Source organism: Euprymna scolopes, chromosome 33, assembly GCF_053919585.1.
Source record: "Euprymna scolopes isolate OS-2025 chromosome 33, ASM5391958v1, whole genome shotgun sequence".
Lineage (NCBI taxonomy): Eukaryota > Metazoa > Mollusca > Cephalopoda > Sepiida > Sepiolidae > Euprymna > Euprymna scolopes.
In genome coordinates, this window is record NC_136514.1 from 89,961,882 (window position 1) to 89,986,015 (window position 24,134).

The following is a 24,134-nucleotide window of genomic DNA, read 5'->3' on the forward strand; positions in this document are numbered from 1 at the left end:
AGTGCCAGTTTGAAGCAGGGGGCTACTATTAGGGACTTAATTAGCGGGGTTATTATGAAGGGAGATGAGTAGAAAGACGTTTAACATTACACTTGAACTTCTGCATATCAGTGAAGTTGGGAAAGCAGAATCCCGGAAATGAGTTCCAAAGACCCGCAGTTCTGGGGAAGAAACTATTGGAGTAAAAGGCTTTCTTCCACCTAGGGATCTCTACTGTAAAGGGATGAGACTTAGTAGCTTGTCGAGTTTGTCGGGGGTAGTTACGTCGGGGAGGTACAAGTGTTTGCAGTTCGTCAGAGCATTCACCATTAAAGTATTTGTAGAACAGGCAGAGGGATGCAACATCTCGTCGATGGGACAGAGGCTGAAAGCCTAGATGACAGTTCAGGACCTATCAGATTGGCGACTCTTTTGAACCCTATCGAGGAGCGAGAGACAAGCAGCAGATGCACCGGTCCAGATGTGACAACAGTACTCCATACATGGGCGAATGGTGGCCTTATAGAGGTATAGGATACTGTCAGGCGTAAGTAGTTTTCTAGCACGGTAGAGGGAGCCAACCTTCCTTGCAGCAGCCTTGGCAATGCTCTCAATGTATCTATTCCAGTTCATATTCCCTGTAAACGTTAGGCCGAGGAGTTTAAAAGAAGTACTTTCAGGCAATGTGTTCTTGGCCATTGCTATTGGTGGTAGAGAAGGTTTCTTGTAGTTATTGAAGGAAACAAGCTTAGTCTTAGCAGCATTGAATGTGACCAACCATTTTTGTCCCCATTCCACTACGGATTGGAGGTCGTCCTCTAGTGATTCTGCCATTTCATTGGATATGTATTCATTTGTTTTCCCCTCATATCTGTTATAGAGAGTGGTGTCATCGGCAAATATACCCATCTCCGAAACAATTTTATCAGGGAGGTCATTTATGAATATCAGGAATAATAGAGGTCCAAGGATAGACCCCTGAGGTACTCCCGCATTTATGTCATATTGTTTAGATGTACAACCGTCGAGGACAACTTTGATTTTTCTATTACTTAAGAAGGATTTAATTACATTATGAATTCTTCCAGTGATTCCATATGATCTAATTTTCCTTAGAAGACCATCGTGCCATACCCTTTCAGCCCCTAACCCTCACATGCTAACTGCTTAGTCATCACTAAACATCTATACAATTCATGGGGCATCTCTAATGAGATCCCTGATGGCTTCCCAGTCAGCCTTTTTGTAATACCTCGTTGTTTTGAGCAGTGGGTCTTCAGTTTTGGGTCGAGAATTTAGGGCGGTTTCTACCATTATCACAGCATGATCAGCATTCCTGAGTGGCCTGTGGGCATTCATTGTACACTAATAGGGAACTGTTGTCAGAAATAGATCTAAAAGTGAGGCATGTTGATCTTGCTGGTCTGGGAAATGTGTTGGAAATATAACCGTCTGTGATAGGGAATGATATAGAGAAGCTATGTGTTGTGCTGCCAGCTACGTCTGTAAGTAGAGAACCCAAGCCAGTTACTGGGGTGGACATTAAAGTCACCAAATACATGTACTTGTGCGCTAGTATCGAGGGAGAGTGCTATATCTATGCTGTCAGAGACTTTGTTTATTAGGGTGCAGTCTTGGGTTGAGGGAGAGTGGTAGAGAAAATACAAGTGGCTAATATTATGTTGCATGTTTAGTCTGAAGCACATAAAGGCTTGGTCGTCTGATTCTAGTTTAGTTTCTTACGTCAGAGGAAGGGTGTTACTTATATAGACTCTAAGTCCATGCATATGTCTGTCTTAGTCCTTGTGGCAGAGTGGGAGATAACCAGGCATGTTAAAACGGTTAGAGGGAATGGAGGAGTGTAGATTAGTTTCACTCATTGCTAAGATATCCGAGGTGTTTACTCGGATAAATGATTCAACGTCATCTAAGTTCTAAGCCTGTTGACATTCGTAAATGAAAACCTCAAGGAAGAGGGCTTCTATTTTTCTTTTTTTTTTTTAAAGTTTGGTCCTGGTTTAAACAATTTTTGATTGAACTGTCATCCGTTTTAACCTAAGTAATGTGCCGACATTAACCTAGCAGAAGAGCTGTTTAATATTTTACAAAAATTCTGTTTACATTTGGTGGGAGGTGGTGGAGCCGTGACTGCCACAACACCCCCCCCTGCCCCTCCACCGCCTCCTACCAAATGTAAACAGAATTTTTGTAAAATATTAAACAGTTCTGCTCAAAACGTTAATTAAACTGCATAAGCACCTGTTAAAACTACTAGTAATTGAATATCCTCCTCAAAAAAAAAAAAAGAACAAAAAGAAAAAACAAAAAGAAAAAACAAAAAGAAAAAACAAAAAGAAAAACAAAAAGAAAAAACAAAAAGAAAAACAAAAAGAAAAACAAAAAGAAAAACAAAAAGAAAAACAAAGAAAAACAAAAAGAAAAACAAAAAGAAAAACAAAAAGAAAAACAAAAAGAAAAACAAAAAGAAAACCGTAGTCCCCCCCCACTAAAAAAAAAAAAAAAAAAAAAAAAAGTGACCATAAAGTGAGCGCATTTCTTCATATCTTGGAAACTACTTGTTTCCTGGAATTTTAAACGTTAGTGGTAATTTTAAAGGATTTTCTATGGGTGAAGAAGCCCCCCCCCCCTCGAAAGAAAAAAATCGTGGCCACAAAGTGGGTGCTCAGTTTACGTTAAATTATTATAGAAAAGTGATCCCCCACATTTAAAACTAACTTTTTTTTTTCATATCTTGGAAACTACTTATTTGTCGTAATTTTAAACGTTATTTTCGTTTTCAGCGACCCCGAAAACCTGTAAGAGTGGTAATCTAAAAGGAATTTTCGAGGGTGGAGTAATTCTTCATATTTACCAAAAAAAATTTTAATTGGAGGGTAAAACTGTCAAATCACAATATTACGAATTATTAAAGTTTCGGGTTTGTATTACTGTACACAAATTCGAAAAAGTTGTCAAAAAAACAAATATATAACAAATAAATGTTATCAAAGGCAAAATAAGTTATTTTTTTTTACCAAACTTACCGTGTTAAAGAGTCGGGCGCCATTTCGAATTTTCCAATACATCGGTAAAAACACAGCATGTTTTTCGAGCTGAATAAACCCGTTACATTGAATAAAAACACAAAATATATCCAATTTGGTAGAAAAGTAACTTATCTTGCCTTTGATAACATTTATTTGTTATATATTTGTTTTTTTGATAACTTTTTCGAATATATGTATACAGTAATACAAACCCAAAGTTTAATCACGATATTACGAAATAACATTTTTAAAAATATTTTTTTTTAAATATTTAAAAAAAAATATTTTTAAATATTTAAAAAGAAATATTTTTAAATATTTTTTTTTAAATATTTAAAAAAATTTTTTTAAATATTTAAAATATTTATAAAAAATATATATATAAATATATATTTTATTAAAATATATATTTTATTTAAATATGTATAATAAAAAAAAAATTAAAAAAAACCCAAAAAACTTCAATTTTGAAGCACAAATAATTGGAGAGAGATACAAGGAATGGACGGGTTTGTTTTCACAAAATTGAAAACTGTGCAAATGATATAAAATAAATAAAACAAAACATTTTTATTATGAACAAATATATAACAAATCTTTATTTCCGAATAAGATTAAAATCATTGAGTTATAATCGGGGGGGGAGGGATGACAAATAATTAGAAAGGGGTAAATAAGTTGGAGGGGTGAGGGAAAGGATGAGAAAAAAAAAAAAAAAAAAAAAAATCAAATTTCACCACAATATCACAAATATTGATATGTTTTAAGGTTTTTTTATTAACAATATACAAAAATACTGTAATTCATTTTTAGGCATTAATTTATAAAATGGGAAAATAAGTCTGCATATATATATATATATATATATATATATATATATATATATATATGTGTGTGTGTGTGTGTTAGTATTTTCAAATATGCTTAAAATTTCATCAAAATCAGATGTATCTGAATGTTCAATGGCGGCCTGATAGTGTAAATTTACCCAAATACGTGGTCGTTAAATCTGTAACAGCAGATTACAAATTCTTCATTAACTTAATATGCAGACAGAATAAATGTACCTCTTTAAGAGTTCTTATTGCCTCCCCACAAGGGCAATGTTAGAGACAAGCTCGGTTCTTAATGTGGAGAACATCCAGATTACCCAAATCTAGAAGGATCTCCCCTTCACTGACCAAAGGGCAGAAAGATACTACACTTTGATCTAAGGAAGAATTATTTGTATTATGTCGCCAGGCTAGTATCCTCAAACATTTAAAATTTCATCTAAATCTGAGGTATATAATTATTTTAATGCTTCAAATGACACTTGTGCAATTTTATGGACCATGACGAATATTTAGAAGACCATTCTTAACATGAGGAAGGGGAATTTGTTAACTATTCTTTAGTTTCAGATAACAATTTAATAAACAGTAAAAAATTAAATTTAACTTGGAAATCCTATCTAAAAAGTAGCACGGTCCGTAAACTAACAAGTTCCTATATTCCTGTTTCTTAATCGTGGTAAAATAGTCCCCTCTACAATTTTTTATGAAATGAAATCTGTTCCTAATTCTTATTAGTTTTAAAAATATATTGGGGGGAAAAAAAAAAGTGGATTACTTTAAATTCAATGCTTATCAAGTTCCAACCTTTTCTGTCATTTTACTGATTTTTAAGGATTTTTAGAAAGATTGCAGATTGCTAAAACAATATTTTATCAGGCGATCAAAGTAATTTTAGAATGAAAACTTAGTTAAAAATTAAAATATAAATATCTGAAGTAATAAAAACGAAAAATTTATGGATTTGTTGGTATTTAAAACGATAAAAATCCTTAATGGAATGTTTGATATGAACTTGGTTGTATAGTTATGTCCCTTGATCTAAACTGAGTGGTTATCTCCCTTGTGGTTAAAAAAAATGCTGAATCAGGAAGGATTGAACAAATGAATTATAAGTTTCAGGTTATCAAGTACTTTCTATATAACGTCCATATCGAGGAAATAATTCCTTTTGAAAAATTTCAATAAATAAGACAATATAGAAATTAAATGGAAGAAAAAAAAAAATTGTCAAAATAAGATGATTTATTTACAGTTATCTCACGGTGAAAAACGTCTTATTTTAGCGTGAATATTCCCTGAATATTCTGATAAGCTGACACTTAGCGATTTGGAATACTCGTCTTGGTTGTTATTTTCACAATATTTCAGCCAATATAACCTCAGACTATCTTTGGGAGCATCTTTTCGACGTACTCGAGAATCTTTCTGTCCATTTTGAGAGGGAATCTAAACTTAATTTCAAACTAAACCCATTATTTTATCCACGGGAGTAGATTGTCCTCATTCTCTCAGCCGTAACCAAGTGGATTAAATTAAGGGTTCAGTTCAAAATTCTGTATTAATTCTTAAGTCCCACAAAGATTTAAATTAGAAACGAGGTACCTGAAGAAAGTCGAAGGTTATATCGGCCGAAACCTTTTTTTTTTTTTTCATTTCCTGATATTTTAATGAATTTGAATAATCTAAATATTGCTTTTTGTGAATTTTTAATTTTTTTTTTTTTGTGTTAGAAAAGATAAAATTATGGATTTCTTTTTTTTGTAAAAAGTTTTTTTTTTTTTTTTTTTCATAAATGGTAAAAATTTTTTGTAACAATATTTAACTGCAGACCCAGGTTTAACATGGTTAAACCTTGGACAGAGTCAATAGGATCTGGTTGGAGATGTTTCTATTTTGTTTTATATATATTTTCTTGACCAGTCTTAAGTTATGGACATGTTGTCATTTCTGTAGAACAACAACAATGTCGAAGCTTTTTGTTTTCGCAGCATTCGGTCCCGGTTTTCTGAAGATTAGCACCTTTCAACACCGTCATTTACATAGGCAGGGTTAAACATTCCGGGTAGACTATCATACTGCTGCATTTGGAGAAAAAAAAAAAATTATTAGATAAATTGAAAATGGTTTTCAACAAATATCTCTAGCAATATTTAAATACAGGTATATGAAAATAATGTTTAAAACGGCATTTTCCATAGCAGGTTAGAATAGTGGAAAAAGTATCAACTAATAGAAATGATAGACTTGTTCCTATTTACAATTTCTCCCCACGGGACAGAGTTAGACACCAGGGTCGTTTTTTTAATGTGGAGAAAGGGAACAAAAATTAAGATTGTCTCAGTCGTGAAGGATTTCTCCTCCACTGACAGAGAACAAGAAATTGAAGTGCAGCATCTGAAGAACAGATACTACACTTTGATCTTGACCCGAAGTTACAATTTTGTGATGCAGTAAAAACCTCCTTTTTTTTTCAGAAAAAAATTAAACGATTTAAAATTCACTTACATTAGCATTCTTAGTCAGATCCATTCGGCTGCCATTTTCATTCAGTTCCACATCTCGCAGACGTGCCCGGGGCAGACCAGTCCACGTAGTTTCTGAATTATTATAATGGGGTAATTCAGCAGCCTTTCCAGACCTGGAATTCCTGAAATTTCAATTCACAAAGTTTACAATTACACTAGTAAATTCTTGATGAATCTGTGTTGAAACAAAAAGTGGAGGAAAGTCTAGAGATTGGAGGACATTGAGCAAGGAAGGGGGGGGGGAGAAAAAAAAAAAAAGAAAAAAACATTCTAAACAAACTCCCATAATTCCGAGCAGTATTATATCTCTATAAAGTAACGACCGGAAGAAACCTAGGCCAGGGTGAGATTAGATTCATTGAATGCATTTACTGGGATCGAAACAATCACTCGGTTTCGTGGGCTTAACCATTTGCAATATAGGAAAACACATGCTGAGTCTGGCATGCCTCAAGAGAATCGTGCACATTCTAAGCATATATAAAAGCTACGAATTTGAAGTTTCAAAAAAGGGTGCGTTTAAGTAGCTACAAAGGAAAAAAAAAAAAGATGGAAACGGACCGACAGATACTTCTGTAGAATAGCAACCATGTTGTCGTTGGCATATTTCAGGTAGGTTATGCAAATCATTGAAAGGTGCCGAAATGTTTAGCCAATAAAATCACAACAGTCGACAATTGGCAAATGATATCTTGTTTATTAGATTTTTTTATGGTATCTTGTTTAATAAATTGTTAGGTGAAAATACAGAATAGTTAAAAAGCCCTACTCCCTATGTTAAGAATGGATTTCTAAAGAGTAACATTATTTCAGCATAGACTAAACTGCACAAGTACCTTTTTTTTTTCCATTGAAATTACCACATCATGACTGTTTTCAATTGCAATTATGTTTGTTCCTTGATTTGTAACCGTTTGCGAGCGTTACAAACACCAGCCATCATTTGCAGTAAAAAAAAAAAAAAAAAAAAAAAAAAAAAGATTTTGCTCTGCACATTCCAGCAGTTTACCTAAGCTGTCTGGAATATGCCAACGATAACGCCGTCCCTATTATGCATAAGTACCAAAGTGAGAAAGAGACCGACTAACAGACAGATTTGGAAGAGAGACCAACAGATTTGCGAGGGAGCCCAACAGAATTGAGAAAACAGATTCGCACACGTGTACATTCTCACCAATCAAGCAAGAGTTTACCAGTTTAACATTTGTTTCTGAATATATAATAATCCTACACATCCAAAAACGAGATCATATATAAACATAATTTCTTACCTCCAAAAAATGATCTAATTTACTTAGGTTTTATCGTTATTTTCATGGCAAGTGCTCGTCTGAGCTTCAAGCTATGCCCCCGCCCTCGTCAAACTTAAAAACAAAAAAAAAAAAAAAAAAAAGAAAAAACACTCGTCTAACCAAAACCACTATCAATAATTTCCCGCACTCTTTATCTGTGCCTTAACCTAAATGTAGATTCCATGAACGAAGCTTTTTTTCTTAGAACTGCACGCTTGTGGAACTCTCCCGTTTGCCTGCTTTCCAGCTTGCTACAATTTGATTGTCTTCAAGTGTAACGTAAACAAGTTCTGGGTTTGTATTACTGTACACATAGATTCGAAAAGTTGTCAAGAAACAAATATATAACAAATAAATGTTATCAAAGGCAAGATAAGTTACTTTTCTACCAAACTGGATATATTTTTTGTGTTTTTATTCAATGTAACATGTTTATTCAGCTCGAAAAACATACATTGTTTACCGATGTATTGGAAAATTCAAAATGGCGGCCGACTCTCTCTTTAACACGGTAAGTTCGGGAAAAGGTGTTATAAATAATAAACTAGACAAAATACTATGAAAAACCACCGAATATATGTCAAGTTATGTCACGGTAACATATATTGAGCGAATTTCTAACAGTATTTTGTCTAGTTTATTATTTATTACACCTTTTTCCGAACTTACCGTGTTAAAGAGAGAGTCGGCCGCCATTTTGAATTTTCCAATACATCGGTAAAGACTGTATGCTTTTCGAGCTGAATAAACATGTTACATTGAATAAAAACACGAAAATTATATCCAGTTTGACAGAAAAGTAACTTATCTTGCCTTTGATAACATTTATTTGTTATATATTTGTTTTTTGACAACTTTTTCGAATCTATGTGTACAGTAATACAAACCCCAAGTTCTTGATGAACCGTCCCCTCAAGTAATCCAATTTATAAAATTTCCACTACTTATGTATACCCATTAACCCTTATCCTCGAGTGGCCTCCGGGCCTTGATAAGTGGGCACTCCTTTGTAAAAAAAAAAAAGATTTGTTCATTGCAGAACTTGATTTTGTCTTTGAAGAAAAGAAAAAAAAAATCACTGATTAACATGCATTTTCAGGGTTCATGCTTTCACACGGAAACAAGTCATGCAAAACAATTTGACCATATTTTAGAACATGCCGTTGTTTTTAGCTTTATAAAGTTGCATGTTGACAATGCCCTAAACCACATAGTTTGCCTTATATTAAGTTTTTTTTAATTTTTTTATTCAATTTTCACCCCAAACAAGGCACAGTGCCACTTTGAAGCAGGGGGCTACTATCAGGGACTTAATTAGCGGGGTCATTATGAAGGGAGATGAGTAGAAAGATGTTTGTTAACATTACACTTGAACTTCTGCATATCAGTGCAGTTGGGAAAGCAGAATCCCGGAAGGGAGTTCCAAAGACCCGCAGTTCTGGGGAAGAAACTATTGGAGTAAAAGGCTTTCTTCCACCTAGGGATCTCTACTGTAAAGGGATGAGACTCAGTAGCTTGTCGGGTTTGTCGGGGGTAGTTACGTCGGGGAGGTGCAAGTGCTTGCAGTTCGTCAGAGCATTCACCATTAAAGTATCTGTAGAACAGGCAGAGGGATGCAACATCTCGTCGATGGGACAGAGGCTGAAAGCCTAGATGACAGTTCAGGACCTATCAGATTGGCGACTCTTTTGAACCATGTCCAGGAGCGAGAGACAAGCAGCAGATGCACCAGCCCAGATGTGACAACAGTACTCCATACATGGGCGAAACTATAAAATTTCGAAAAATCATGGAGTGTAAAGACATACAAGAATTTTTTTTTTTTTTTATTTTAATGGAAATTGCTCCAGACAAAGCATGAAACCACTTGATGTATATGCAGGAGTTAGGAAGGGGGGTGTCATTCTTGATTGCTTTTAGGAAACTCTTCGATGACTGCTGCAATTTCCAAGGAGATCTGAAGTACTCATTCAGAGGACAAATGAAATTAATGCGCCCTAAAAGTTGATTGCGCTGTGTATGACCAAATCACCTAACAGGTACTGCTCTCCATGTGAGAAAATGTCAATATTTAGGACTGTTACATGAGGTCATCAGCAAATACCCGAAAGTACTTCCTTTAAACTCCTCGCCAGGGAACATGAATTGGAATAGATACATTGAGAGCATTGCCAAGGCTGCTGCAAAGAATGTGGGCTCTCTCTACTGTGCTAGAAAACTACTTATGCCTGAAAGTATCCTATACCTCTATAAGGCCACCATTCACCCATGTATGGAGTACTGTTGTCACATTTGGGCTGGTGCATCTGCTACTTGTCTCACTCCTTGACAGGGTTCAAAAGAGTCGCCAACCTGATAGGTCCTGAACTGTCATCTAGGCTTCAGCCTCTGTCCCATCGATGAAATGTTGCATCCCTCTGTCTGTTCTACAAGTACTTTAATAGTGAATGCTCTGATGAACTACAAGCACTTGTACCCCTCGACGTGACTTGTACCCCCTCGACGTGAATACCCCTGACAAGCAGCTAGAGACATGCAGAAGTTCAAGTGTAATGTTAACAAACATCTTGCTACTCATCTCCTTTCATAATATCCATGCAACTTATGTCCCCGATAGTAGCCCCCTACTTCAAAGTGGCACTATGCCTTGTTTGGGCTGAAAATTAAAAAAAAAAAAAATAAAAAAAAATACACTCATCTCAGACGTGATTGTTTCACGACACACCTAGGAAAATAAGATTATTGAAAATAAAATTAATCTGTAACCCAATTTGAATCGGTTTTATGATATATCAACCCTCTTCATGTTTTTTAATGCTGAATAAAGTTATTTTAGTAAAAATTCTTCAAATATTTATTCATGGTGTTTGGTTTGGTTGTTTTGTAGAGGAAAATTGTTTTTGACCTTGCAGAACCTGCTTTTTGCAAAGGGAAAACAAACATCGATGTCTGATTTATTTCGGGTCAGAGTTGGTTTAGTCATTTGTTTTACGGCATATCAACCCTTTGCGTATTATTTAATGTCAAATCCAATCATTTTTGGTAAAGATTTTTATACTTCAAGTTTTTTTTATATACTAGCAGTTAAGCCCAGCTTTTCTTGGGCCCTATGAACTGTTCATAACTTGCCCTACGTGTGAATAGACTTTATGTAAGACTTCAAACATTTAGATCAAAATTTGTCTAAGTACTTTCATAGAGACTGCAGAGGTCAATCTTTTTTAACTTTGACCCCAATTTTGACCCCTTAACATTTACTATTTAGGTCTCAAATTCAAATACCCATGTCCAAGTTACCTACATCTAAAATTTCAAGTGTTTAGACCCAAAATTGGCAGAGGAATTTGGTAGAGTTTTTAAAGATCAAATCGTTGAACTTTGACGTCTTGACAGCCAAATTTCTGGCCAAATACCGATTAAGATTTTCCCAAATCTCAAATCTAAAGTCTGTAGACGGAAAATTGACAGAGTAGTTTGGTAGGGAAATGTACACACACACAGACAATGTCACATATATATATATATATACTAGCAGTTCAGCCCGGCTTTGCTCGGGCCCTATGCACTGTTCATAACTTGCCCTAATGTAAATACACTTTATGTAAGATTTCAAATGTTTAAACCAAAAATTGTTTGAGTAATTGCTTAGAGACTACAGAGGTAATTTTTTTTTAACATCGACCCCAATTTTGACCCCTTAAAATTTATTATTTTGGTCTCAAATCAAAATAAAAAGTTTTACCCATGTCCAAGTTACCTACATTTAAAATTTCAAGTGTTTAGACCCAAAATTGGCAGAGGAATTTGATAGAGTCTGCAAAGGTCAACTCTTTCAACTTTGACCTTTTGGCAGCCAAATTTTCATCCCAAAACGGATTAAAATGCTTACTGCATGCCTCAATACACATTATGTATAAATTTCCAATGTTTAGACCCAAAATTAGCCGAGTAGTTTGCTAGACACCGCAAAAGTCAAATCTTAAAATTTGACTCCTTGGTAGCTCAAATTTTCAACCCAAACCGATTAAAAAGCTTGCCCTATCTTTGGATACCCTTCATGCAAAATTTCAAATGTTTAGTTGGCTGAGTAATATAGGAGAGACCGCAGAGGTCAAATTTTTAAAAAACTTTGACCCCCTTAACATTTATTTTTTGGGGCTCAAATCAAATTAAAAAAGTTTGATCCATGTCCAAGTAACCTACATTTAAAATTTCAAGTGTTTAGAACTAAAATTGGCGGAGGAGTTTAGTAGAGTTTTCAAAGGTCAAATCGTTGAACTTTGACCCCTTGACAGCCAAATTTCTGGATGAAAACCCAATTAAAAAGATTTTCCCAAATCTCAATACGCCATATGTCAAATTTCGAGTCTGTAGACCGAAAATTGACAGAGTAGTTTGGTAGGGAAATGTACACAGACAGACATTTTCACTTTTATAGATAGAGATTTAAAAATTTATTCAGTTGGTTTTTGCTTCCTACAACACGATTGAGGTTTGCAAGAGAAACAAAAAAAAAAAAAAAAAAAAAAAAAATAGAAAAAGCACTTTTGGTCAAGAAACTGGTATCTTCAGACAACCTAATTTGACAACACCAGGGAAGATTAATTTGAAAAGATGTGAAATAAAAATAAAAAGAAAGACTTGTAACAAAACGAGATTTGATTTTATGATTACTCGATATGTATGACTTCACCCTTAGGAATATAGCGTTTGGCGGCACCGCTACAATGCAACTTTATCTTTTTTCTTTTGGAAGGGAGCGAAAGATTCCGTAGCCAGCATGCAACATTCAGGACGAATCAAAGCCATTTACCATCTTAATGGTGATGTCCCGTACACTTTTTAGCTCAAGGTTATATTCTCCATTTTCTGTCCTGAGGATATAGTTACCATCGCTATCAATTCCACGTCTTTAGCGTTAGCGATAAAGTGAACAGTATTAGGAACCCTAGGGGCAGATTTTAGAAATAAGGCAAAATATTTTATTCAAAATTCTCAATAATTATGATAGAAACATTCTTATTCCTTTTTAAATTTATGAGATGAGAATTATTCAAACTATTATCGCTTTGGTTAGTAGTTTCACAACGTTTCAGCCGATGTAACCTCCAACCTCCCTCAAGTGCATCTTCAAGAATTTGGGAACCTATACAGAATTTCAAACGGAACCTTTTAATCCCTGGGCTAGATTGGCGAAAACAATGTCATCACATCGCCTGACCAGGATATACATGCCACTGAGGAATGTTTGTGAATTTGCTATTCCCTAGAAACTTCCCCTTTTGGACAAAGCTGGTTGAATCTACCTAGAGTGAATACCGTTCGATTCATTTGTGTCTTAAAGAATAGCTTTAGTTCGACATTGAAGGTTTTTGAGTTTGAAGAGGATTCCACAGGCAGAAAAGATGCACCTGCAGAAGGTCGAAGGTTACATCAGCCAAAACATTTTTAAAATAACAACCAGGATAAAAATAGTAGTCCGAATACAAATAACACATTATAATAAAAAATTTGTAAAAGTCATAAGTAGTTAAGCTATTTAAATCAGACAGCTTCAAACAGCTACACATCAACTTACTGCACTTAGCGCTGCATTTAGAAGTGAAACTTTAGCAGACAGTTAAATATAATGATTTAAAAAAATAAATAAAACTGTTATTTGGAGTAAGTAGATAAATTAAGACAAGTTGTGAAATGATTTGGAATGTAACTTAGTTGTGTTTTTGTTTTATGGTTTCATGCCTTCACAGGCAAGTCGAGGAAACAAGTAGATAATTGCAAGAGAATGCAAAACAAACGGAAAATTGGCAAAACTAAAGAACTTTCAGAACTAAAATACAATACTTTGGAATTGTCCATTTTCGGTGTGTGATAGAAAGACTGAAAAATAAAAAGGGAGCACATCACAAAAAAAAAATAATAAAAAGGGAGCACATCACAAAAAAAAAATAAAAAATAAATAAAAATAAAAAAAAGGAGCACATCACAAAAAAAAAAATAAATAAAATAAATAAAAATAAAAAAAAAAATGGAGATTTTTTTTTTTTAATTTTCAGAATTTTGGGGGGATTAAAAATGTTTAATTTATAAAGAAAAAAATATTTATCTGAATTTAAAATGATTGCTTTTTAGTTTGAAGACTTAAAAAAAACATCTAGAAATAAAAATTTTAAAGGAATAAAAGTTATAAACGTAAAAAATCTGAGTGAAAAGAAAAAGATGATAGTTTTGGAATTGAGGCCACATTATAGATTGTCAATTATCACATTTCGAGCATGATTATTAATCAACATTAAAAATGACAAATTAGTAAAAATAAACCGCAAAGTCATAAAATTAAGCAAGTCAGGAGAAATCATTCCTAAACTAAAAAGCCATTTTGCCTGTATTTTGAGTTTATAAAATTTAAGCACTTTTGAGATATCACATCTAAAAAATCTGTTGGTCATGATTAATAAGCAGCCGTTCAGAAGAGAAAAAAAAGTATTGATTTTTACAAAAATCAATATGTAAACGTTATTACTTGTTCTATTTGTTCAATTGCCCTTTTTATTTTTCATAAGCGAATAATATCTAGATTAATTGTTTAGTTTTTAATGAAGTAGAAGGCTGGAATACAGTGGCCCTAGGATACATTATTTTCAGGTTACGATGTGGAATACAATGTTTTTACAGCCCCCTGGTTACGGTATCTGCCCCGCCTTATGGTGTTATTTATAATGTTATTTGATTATATACATGTGTATTATATACTGTACTGTATTTTGTTACTAATTTTTAATGCCATATCTCGGGATTCTACTGTAATCCTTTCAAAATAGAATGGAAATAATTTTTATAGAAATAACATCACTAGAGTTTAATCAATCTAGTAAGTGATTTAATCCCAAATCAGCAATTGTTATGTCAAATGATTTTTTTAAACTTAATGATAAGTATAAATATTTCATTTTGAAATTTTTATAGCATGAGAGAAAAAAAAACAAACTTTCATTAACTTACCGGCACATGCAAATGATTGCGCAGATCAAAAGAAAACAAAATGTTCCTAAAACTGAAGCAACAATAATCAAGTTTATCCGCATTTCTGAAAGAAAAGAAAAAAAAGTAAAATTAACAGAAAAAAAACGTGTGCAAGTATCCCAACATTGTATTTAAAGACTGCGCAGATATAGTTTCAATTGACAATATTTAATATTCATTATATTCAAAAGATTCTATGTCTTAAGGAGAATTGCTTCCCAATACCCTGGAAAACCTTATTAGTATGTCCTGTATTTAAGAATTCAGGTGATAGGTCATCTCCCTTTCAGTACAGACTAATAAGTCTCCTGTGTGTCATGAGTAAGTTGCTGAAATACATATTAAATAAAATAGTCAACCACCTCAGCAGAAATAACCTTCTTAGTGACACGCAATACGGTTTCCATTCTGCTAGATCTACAGCAGATGTGCTAACGGTTATGTCTCATAGAATTAGTGAATCTCTCGACAAAGGCTTCCTTTCTAGGGCAATTGCTCTCAACATATAAAAGGCCTTCGATAAGGTATGGCATAAAGGCCTACTTCACAAAATTTCCAGCTACGGTATAACTGAAAATGTTTTCTCAATTATTAAATCATTTCTCTCTGATAGGCTCATAAGAGTAGTGGTTGATGGGCAGAAATCATAAGGCAACAGTATTAATGCTGGTGTCCTTCAAGGGTCAATCCTGGGCCCAACTCTTTCTGATCTACATCAATGATCTCCCAAAACACATACAGAAATCATTCGGTGACATCTATGCTGATGATACGACCATCTATGGCAACAATCAAAGGCTGTAAATGACAAAGTTCTATCTAATTCTCTCTCCTCTGATCTTGAGTGCACAGTACAGTGGGGGGAAGAGGCGGCTGGTTACTTTTAATGCATCTAAAAGCAAGCTCCTATCTTTACATCATCAACGCTCTGATCCCCATCTGGCATCAATTGAAATGGGGAGGCTCCATGTTGGCAAGCTTCTAGGATTGATCTTTACTCCTGATCTGAAATGGAACATGTACATCAAATCTGTTGCCAAGGTTGCTGGAAAAATGGTGGGATCCTTCTACCGCTCCAGTAGCAATTCTCTATCTATATAAAAGCCAAGTGCGTCCAAGGATGGAGTACTGCTGCCATATCTGGGCAGGGGCTGCTAAAAAACAGCCTATCCTGCCTTGACAGAGTACAAAATAGACTTTGTAGCCGAGTGGAGGAATGCCCTTTTCTCTTCCCTGCAACCTCTCTCCCACAGAAGGGACGTTACAAGACTGTCCTTATTTTATTGTTACTTCCATGGCAAGTGCTCGTCTGAGCTCCAATCTCTGCCCCCGCCCCTCGTCAATCTTTCACGAAAAACACCCGTCTAGCTGAAACCACTGTCAGTAATTTTCTCCACTCTTTATCTGTGCCTAAATCAAAACGTAGATTCTATGAACAAAGCTTCGTTCTTAGAAGTGCACGCCTGTAGAACTCTCTTCCATTTGCCTGTTTCCCACCTGACTACAACTTGGATGCCTTCAAGTCCAATATAAACAAATTCCTGATGAACCGCCCTCTTAAGACACTTTATCAGATCTCCATTACTACGATACTATCCCATTGATTACTGTACACGCAATAACCCTTATCCCCGAGTGGCCGCCCACCTTGATAAGTGGTGACTTCCTCGTGAAAAAAAAAAAAGACTAGAATTGTCAGCAGAATATCTGACACACTTGCAACTCAAGGTTGTCCACAAACTGCTGCACACTTCCATTCCATTTTACAATTATTTCATGCTATACATTTTTTCATTTATTTCTTATATATATATATATATATATATATAAGATGAAAATTACAATTGAAATTACCAAAATGATCCAAGATGGTAAAATTAAAGTAAATTATAAATATTAAAGAATTAATATTTATAAAATCATCTCAGCCAGATATAAAAGCTCGATAAAACCAAATAGGAAATAGAGCTTATAATATGATCAAACAGTTAATAAAATATGTTAAAAAACACTTTGAAAGGAGTTAAAAACATATTTAATCTGAAAAGGAAACACTAGATAAATGGATAGTCCTTAATCCGCAGAGTTTCAAAGAAATACTTTCCTTCTCATCAGAGGGTAGGAATTAGCAAAATGCGGGATCAGATTTTTCATGCAGAAGTATTTGATGAAACAACAAGTCAAAGATCTTGAAAACAAAAAAAGTGAAGCAGAGGGAATATGGTAAAGAAAAAGGCGATTACACATGAATGGATAGTCTGGTGGAAGATAAAAAATCCAGTGACGGTAAAATCCAAATGTAAAACTTCAAGAAAGTTAAAAGAATTTCCATTTGTACAAGTAAAATCCAAGGAAATCCCGTAATTGGAAGAAGATGGTCCATAATAATCCAAAGGCAGAAATCCATGGAATAATTCACAAAAATGTGTACAAGGAAAAAAAGAAAAGATTCCAATAATATTAATAAAAGAAAAATAAGATGTGCTTTTCACTCTACTTCAGAGACATAAATAAGAAAAATTATATATATATATATATATAATTTTTCTTATTTATGTCTCGGAAGTAGAGTGAAAAGCACATCTTATTTTTATATATATATATATATATATATATATATATAAATAAATAAATAATAAATTTATATATTTCAGTGATGAATGAAGGAAATTGGTTAGGTGCATTCAGTTCCGAGATCGAAAATTTGTCACCTGTACCGTAACCCATTTTAACTCCTTTACTGACCTGTCCTCTGTAGGTAAAACATTCTAAATCACAAATTATATGAAGGCCTGCAAACTAAAATTCATACCAATTTTTTACCATGTAAAATTAACAAAGACTGTTTGCTTTGTAGAACTGAAATTCAATTGTTGAATCTTGTTGGGTTTACTTTAACCATGTTGGTCTCATCAGCTTTTTAAATGGAGAACACCCCCCCTTCTTCAAAAGGATTTTAATTCATACGTACTCTCATTTTCTGGGTCTTTCTTGTCACATCTTTCTCCAGTCCAGCCAACTTTGCAACTGAATTACAAAGAAAGATTTTTTTTTATTAAAGAAAACTGCTGTTATCAAATATTTTAAGAAAAAAAAGGTACACACACACACAATTATATATATATATATATATATATATACGGGGTCTCGTGGTAAAAGATCAGACTATTTATCGAGAGGTGACGCGTTCGATCCTTGTCAGCTAAGTCTAGCCTTACTGATGAAGAGTAAACTCCGAATCATACATGATGACTTACTTTCATGCACGTGATAATATTAAATTACTAACTAGCTCTACCTATTTATTGAGCACTTTTGAAGTAAATACTTAAAGTTTACACATAAATCTATACTTTCGTATATTAATTTTATGTGAGTAAATTAAGTAGTTATATATATATATATATATATAAGTGAATTTAGTTTACAAACAAATGGCTACACATAAGCATACATGTTTCAGTGAAAACCCAGTAAGGGAATCGCTTTGTCAGGCCAAGGACAAAGAGAGTTGTCCTTGGCCTGACGAAGCGATTCCCTTACTGGGTTTTCGCTGAAACATGTATGCTTATGTGTAGCCATTTGTTTGTAAACTAAATTCGCTTATTTTGGCTCTGTCTAAACATTGAGCACTCTTTTGGGTGACACACTTATATATTTTGTTTTAAACAAACAAATAATTACTACCAATACAATATATATATATATATATATATATATATATATATATATATATATATAGGAAATTTATTACTGTGAGTCCAGAATGAGTTTACATGTTTCAGCTAGAGGAAGATCCTCAAAGAGAGGAAATATCCAACTCGCATCATCAGAATTCATAGATGGACTAAGTTATAAAGTCAAATAAAAATGGAAAGATCGTAGATAAAGGGGAGTTAGAAAAGAAGGGGGAGTGGTGGGGAGAGGACGTTGGAGTTTAAAGTAGTAGGAGTGTATTAAAGAATTTCACTAAAAGTTTCATATAGAACTTGTATCAGATCGCACTGGAGTATAATAAACGCGTGTGTGTGTAGTAAGTTTTGAAAATATATATGGCAATTAAGCTACACAGAATTTTCTGCATTTCATCCTTGTAAGGATTCGTCAGGCTTTTGCATGGGATTAATATTATTATGTGTGTGTGTGTGTATGTATATATATATATATATATACATATATACACACACACACACACATAATATTAATCTCATGCAAAAGCCTGACGAATCCTTACAAGGATGAAATCCATAAAATTCTGTGTAGCTTAATTGCCATATATATTTTCAAAACTTACTACACACACACGTTTATTATACTCCAGTGCGATCTGATACAAGTTCTATATGAAACTTTTAGTGAAATTCTTTCAACCTTTCAAAGATTGTTTGATTCTTAGAGCGCAAGAGTAGAACTAAGCCAAGAGTCTAAGTTTTATTTCGTTTTATATTGGTTAGTTGTGTTTTGCGGCATATCAACCTTTTTCAGGTTATTTAATGCCGAATCTAGTTATTTTGAGGAACGATTTTTAATGGAGTATATTTTTTTTTTTTAAGTCAGATTCTATTTAACCCATAGTTGGGACCCTAACAGGTACTACCACTCCGGGTCAGAGTGGACCTGGGAGCAATGGCAATTAAAGGGTGGCTCCACACTCCCCAAAGCCCGCAAGGTGGGGCCTAACCATCGGATATAGTTTTAGGTCATATCCAGGACCTATTTGGTAGGAAGTAGAGATGTTTATTTTAAAGCATTGTTTTTGTGCGTCACAACTTACCTACATCGATAATTCTGAGCATTTCTGATACAAGTTCCCTCGTTGCATACAGAACCACTGCAAACATCTACAATGAGAAAAGAAAAAAACATTAAGGAGATAAAGACAAGTGAAAAGTGGGGAAAGATAAAGATTTAGAAATCATATGAAACCTTTTCAACCATTTCAATGATAGTTTGGAAGAAATTATGGTAACCTTTACAAGACAAAATAAGTTCATTTAGTCCTGTAAATTTCCATGTATTTTTAATGTTTTTTGACGATTACATGAAGAATCAACTTTACAAGGGTTTAATTCTTTTCTTCATAAGCGATATATAATATAATACATATATATATGTGTGTTGCCTACATAACCCCTGAAGTTAAGCAACAATGAAGTTGGCCAGTACCAGATGGGTGACCATTTTGGGAATGCTAGGCATCGTATGTGTTGGCGACAAATCCTGCATCTAGTATCACACTTGGTCATCTTGACCCTGTCTTGCTATCAAGACCAAGTGTTTCTGGATGAGAGAGTGCAGTAAATGCAAGTCCCCCACACTTTAAACTAAGTCAAGCACAAGTCACAGCAAAAAAGAGGAAGATAACTAAATATGAACAACTGTTCGTAGACCTTATGGTGAGGTAACATGTAACAAATTGTCAAAACTTAAATTAGGATAAAGTTTTGTTTGTTGTTTGTTTTTTTTTTGTTTTTTTAGATTAATCTGTAACCCAATTTGAATCGGTTTTATGACATATCAACCCTCTCCATGTTTTTTTTATGCTGAATCAAGTTGTTTTAGTAAAAATTATTCAAATATTTATTCATGGTGTTTGGTTTGGTTGTTTTGTAGAGGAAAATTGTTTTGACTTTGCAGAACATGATTTTGCATAGAGAAAGGAAAAACAAAATATGGATGTAAGAGGCTACTATTTTGGACCATGTTTACAGGGGACTATACAAGGAGAGGAGGTAGATGCTTTCCATTACATTTAAACTTCTGCATGTCAGTACATTCAGAATTCCAATCTGAGAGAAGAAGATATTAGAGTAAAAGGTTTTCTAGAATCCAGAGTCCTCTACGGTGAAAGGGTTAGATTTTGTTGCTAAATGGATTTTTTTTTGGGGGGGGGGGGGTATGTATACTGAGAGGGTACGAACAGGAACAGGGATGCAACACTGCGGTGATGGGACAGAGGTTGGAGTTTAGTTGACAGTGTGGGACCTATTAGATTGGAGACCCCTTTTTGGAACCTGTTCAAAAGGGAGAGACTAATAGTGGATGCACCAGCCCAGATGTGGAAACAATACTACATGCATGGGCGAATGGTGACTTTGCAAAGATATACGATTCGAAAACATTTAAAAAAAGAAAAGTTTTCAAAAACTTTTCTTACCAAAAACAATTTCATTTATAGCTAATGATGCAAAGTAACTTGCTTTTTTATTTTAATTGATATTCCAAATAATTTTAATTGATATTCCAAATAATTTTAATTGATATCCCAAATAATTTTAATTGATATCCCAAATAATTTTAATTGATATCCCAAATAATTTTAATTGATATCCCAAATAATTTTAATTGATATCCCAAATAATTTTAATTGATATCCCAAATAATTTTAATTGATATCCCAAATAAGCAAGTTTCTCTACCTTACTCTGTATTATTTGTTTATTAAACTTACAGTAAGTTGATATTGTTTATTTATTGTATTTCCATTTTTTTTTTTTTTTTTTTTTTTTTATCAAAATTACTATAAATGTTGGCTTTGTAGAGATATAGGATCCGTAAACATTTAAAACAGAACTAAAAGTTTTCAATAACTTATTACCAAAACAAAATTTTTCATTTATTTGTGTATATTTTACATAAAAGCAAATACAGGCTGGTGTAGAGCAACTTACTTATTTGGAATAATAATTTAAATTTGCTCTGCCCCACCCTGCATTTGTTCATGAAACTTACAGTAAGTTGATGTTTTTTATTTATTGTATTTCCATTTTTTTTTTTCATCAAAATTACTATAAATGTTTTCTATCTTTTCTAATTCTTTAAAAATTTTGATCAGTGCTCTGCATATTCTGGTGTTTTACGCAAGTTACCGTAACATGCCCGTGCCACATCCACATAAAAAGGAGTCATTCTTTGCATAAATACAAACAAAGCGGTTGGCATCTTCAACAGTAGTAAAAGAAAAATAAAAAGTGTGATATTATTAGATATCACATAGCTGGTTTCATTTGAAAGTTTGCGGTTCTTGATTTTTTTTTTTTATCACAATTTGACAAAGATGATCTGTGACTAATAATACCAACTTTTTCTATTTTACTGACATTGCGTTTTTTTTTTTTTTTAGACGAAACCAAGTAGAGAATGACCAAAATTGTTGTCAACCTTCCAAATGCAAATGTGCTCTGGAATTAAGAGTATTATAACTTCACACGCCAAATCAACAGGCCGGATATGTTGGCCATCTGTTATACTCTGTAAATACTACACGTTGATCTTAGCTGGTGTCACTTACCGTCACATTTCTTGGTTTTATTATTGAAAACGAAGCCAAAATCACAAACACAAACATAACTTCCAATAGTGTTGCTACATTTAACATCACCACAAGGTTTGGTTGCAAGAGAGCATTCGTCAATATCTGTATTAAAAAAAAAAAAAAGAAAATAAAACATACCTAATGAAGTATAAAGATATTTAGTATCCTGAATGGATGTTAAAATACATGAAGAAAATCATTTGTTCAAACTCTAGAAGTAAACGCAGGTTCAAACTCTTAAAAAAACCTTTTGTTCAAACTCTAGAAAAAAAAAAACTTGTTCAAACTCTAGAAAAAAAAAAAAAAACTTGTTCAAACTCTAGAAAAAAAAAAAAAAAAAACTTGTTCAGACTCTAGAAAAAAAAAAAAAAAAACTTGTTCAGACTCTAGAAAAAAAAAAAAAAAAACTTGTTCAGACTCTAGAAAAAAAAAAAAAAACTTGTTCAGACTCTAGAAAAAAAAAAAAAAACTTGTTCAGACTCTAGAAAAAAAAAAAAACTTGTTCAAACTCTAGAAAAAAAAAAAAAACTTGTTCAAACTCCAGAAAAAAAAAAAAAAAAAACTTGTTCAAACTCTAGAAAAAAAAGAAAAAAAAACTTGTTCAAACTCTAGAAAAAACTGTCTCCGTAATAACTGCCAAGATTTATAAGATGCAAAAATATAAGAACGTTATCATTACATTGCGTCTAAAGCTTTTAAAAATATGTTAAATGATGACACTAGTCATTAAAATAAAAACAATGGTCAATAAATTGTATTAGTACACTGACCTTTACAACGTTCAGAGCCGTACTGCGCCCAGTTTTCAAAACCTGGCTTACAAATACATTCATATCCATTTTTCTCAACACAATCGGTGGACACAGGATCACATGGACTTGTTGGACAAATGGGAGCCGCTGTTGGTTGAAACAATAAAAGGTTAATTGTGAGCATTTAACAATTTTGTTAATGAGAGACCGTAATGACGTGAAGAGAAAATGTTTAAGGATTTGTTTGTTAGTGTTTAACTACATTGCAACCATTAAACTGACCACCTCCAGTCAAACATTGTTTTCACCATAACTGCACTTGTAAAATTTTCTTAAAGATAATGGGGGGGCCCGAGAAGCACAAAGAAACAAGAAGCACAAAGAAACAAGAAGCACAAAGAAACAAGAAGCACAAAGAAACAAGAAGCACAAAGAAACAAGAAACACAAAGAAACAAGAAACACAAAGAAACAAGAAACACAAAGAAACAAGAAACACAAAGAAACAAGAAACACAAAGAAACAAGAAACACAAAGAAACAAGAAACACAAAGAAACAAGAAACACAAAGAAACAAGAAACACAAAGAAACAAGAAACACAAAGAAACAAGATAGTGCCTGTTGTAATTGAGGGCAGCAGAAAAATAGAAGCAAGTTATACATGGTGTAGGATAAAGAGTGAAAGGATGAAGACGTTGGCCAGGAAGAGGCAAACGAAGAGGCAAACGAAGAGACATAGGAAGAGGCAAACGAAGAGACATAGGAAGAGGCAAACGAAGAGACATAGGAAGAGGCAAACGAAGAGACATAGGAAGAGGCAAACGAAGAGACATAGGAAGAGGCAAACGAAGAGACATAGGAAGAGGCAAACGAAGAGACATAGGAAGAGGCAAACGAAGAGACATAGGAAGAGGCAAACGAAGAGACATAGGAAGAGGCAAACGAAGAGACATAGGAAGAGGCAAACGAAGAGACATAGGAAGAGGCAAACGAAGAGACATAGGAAGAGGCAAACGAAGAGACATAGGAAGAGGCAAACGAAGAGACATAGGAAGAGGCAAACGAAGAGACATAGGAAGAGGCAAACGAAGAGACATAGGAAGAGGCAAACGAAGAGACATAGGAAGAGGCAAACGAAGAGACATAGGAAGAGGCAAACGAAGAGACATAGGAAGAGGCAAACGAAGAGACATAGGAAGAGGCAAACGAAGAGACATAGGAAGAGGCAAACGAAGAGACATAGGAAGAGGCAAACGAAGAGACATAGGAAGAGACATAGGAAGAGACATAGGAAGAGACATAGGAAGAGACATAGGAAGAGACATAGGAAGAGACATAGGAAGAGACATAGGAAGAGACATAGGA

The 24,134-nt window shown here is 33.8% G+C and overlaps 1 protein-coding gene across 1 annotated transcript in view; it reads right to left on the minus strand.

The window, feature by feature from the left end:
- Nucleotides 1-5,565: 5,565 nt before the first annotated feature.
- The window catches only part of LOC145258346 (uncharacterized), a gene marked incomplete in the record, with an annotated part of 299,186 nt that continues 280,617 nt past the window's right edge, over nt 5,566-24,134 (minus strand). Inside the window, 7 exon segments of the mRNA XM_080116539.1 lie at nt 5,566-5,940; nt 6,368-6,509; nt 14,682-14,766; nt 17,674-17,729; nt 19,477-19,543; nt 21,994-22,119; nt 22,788-22,916.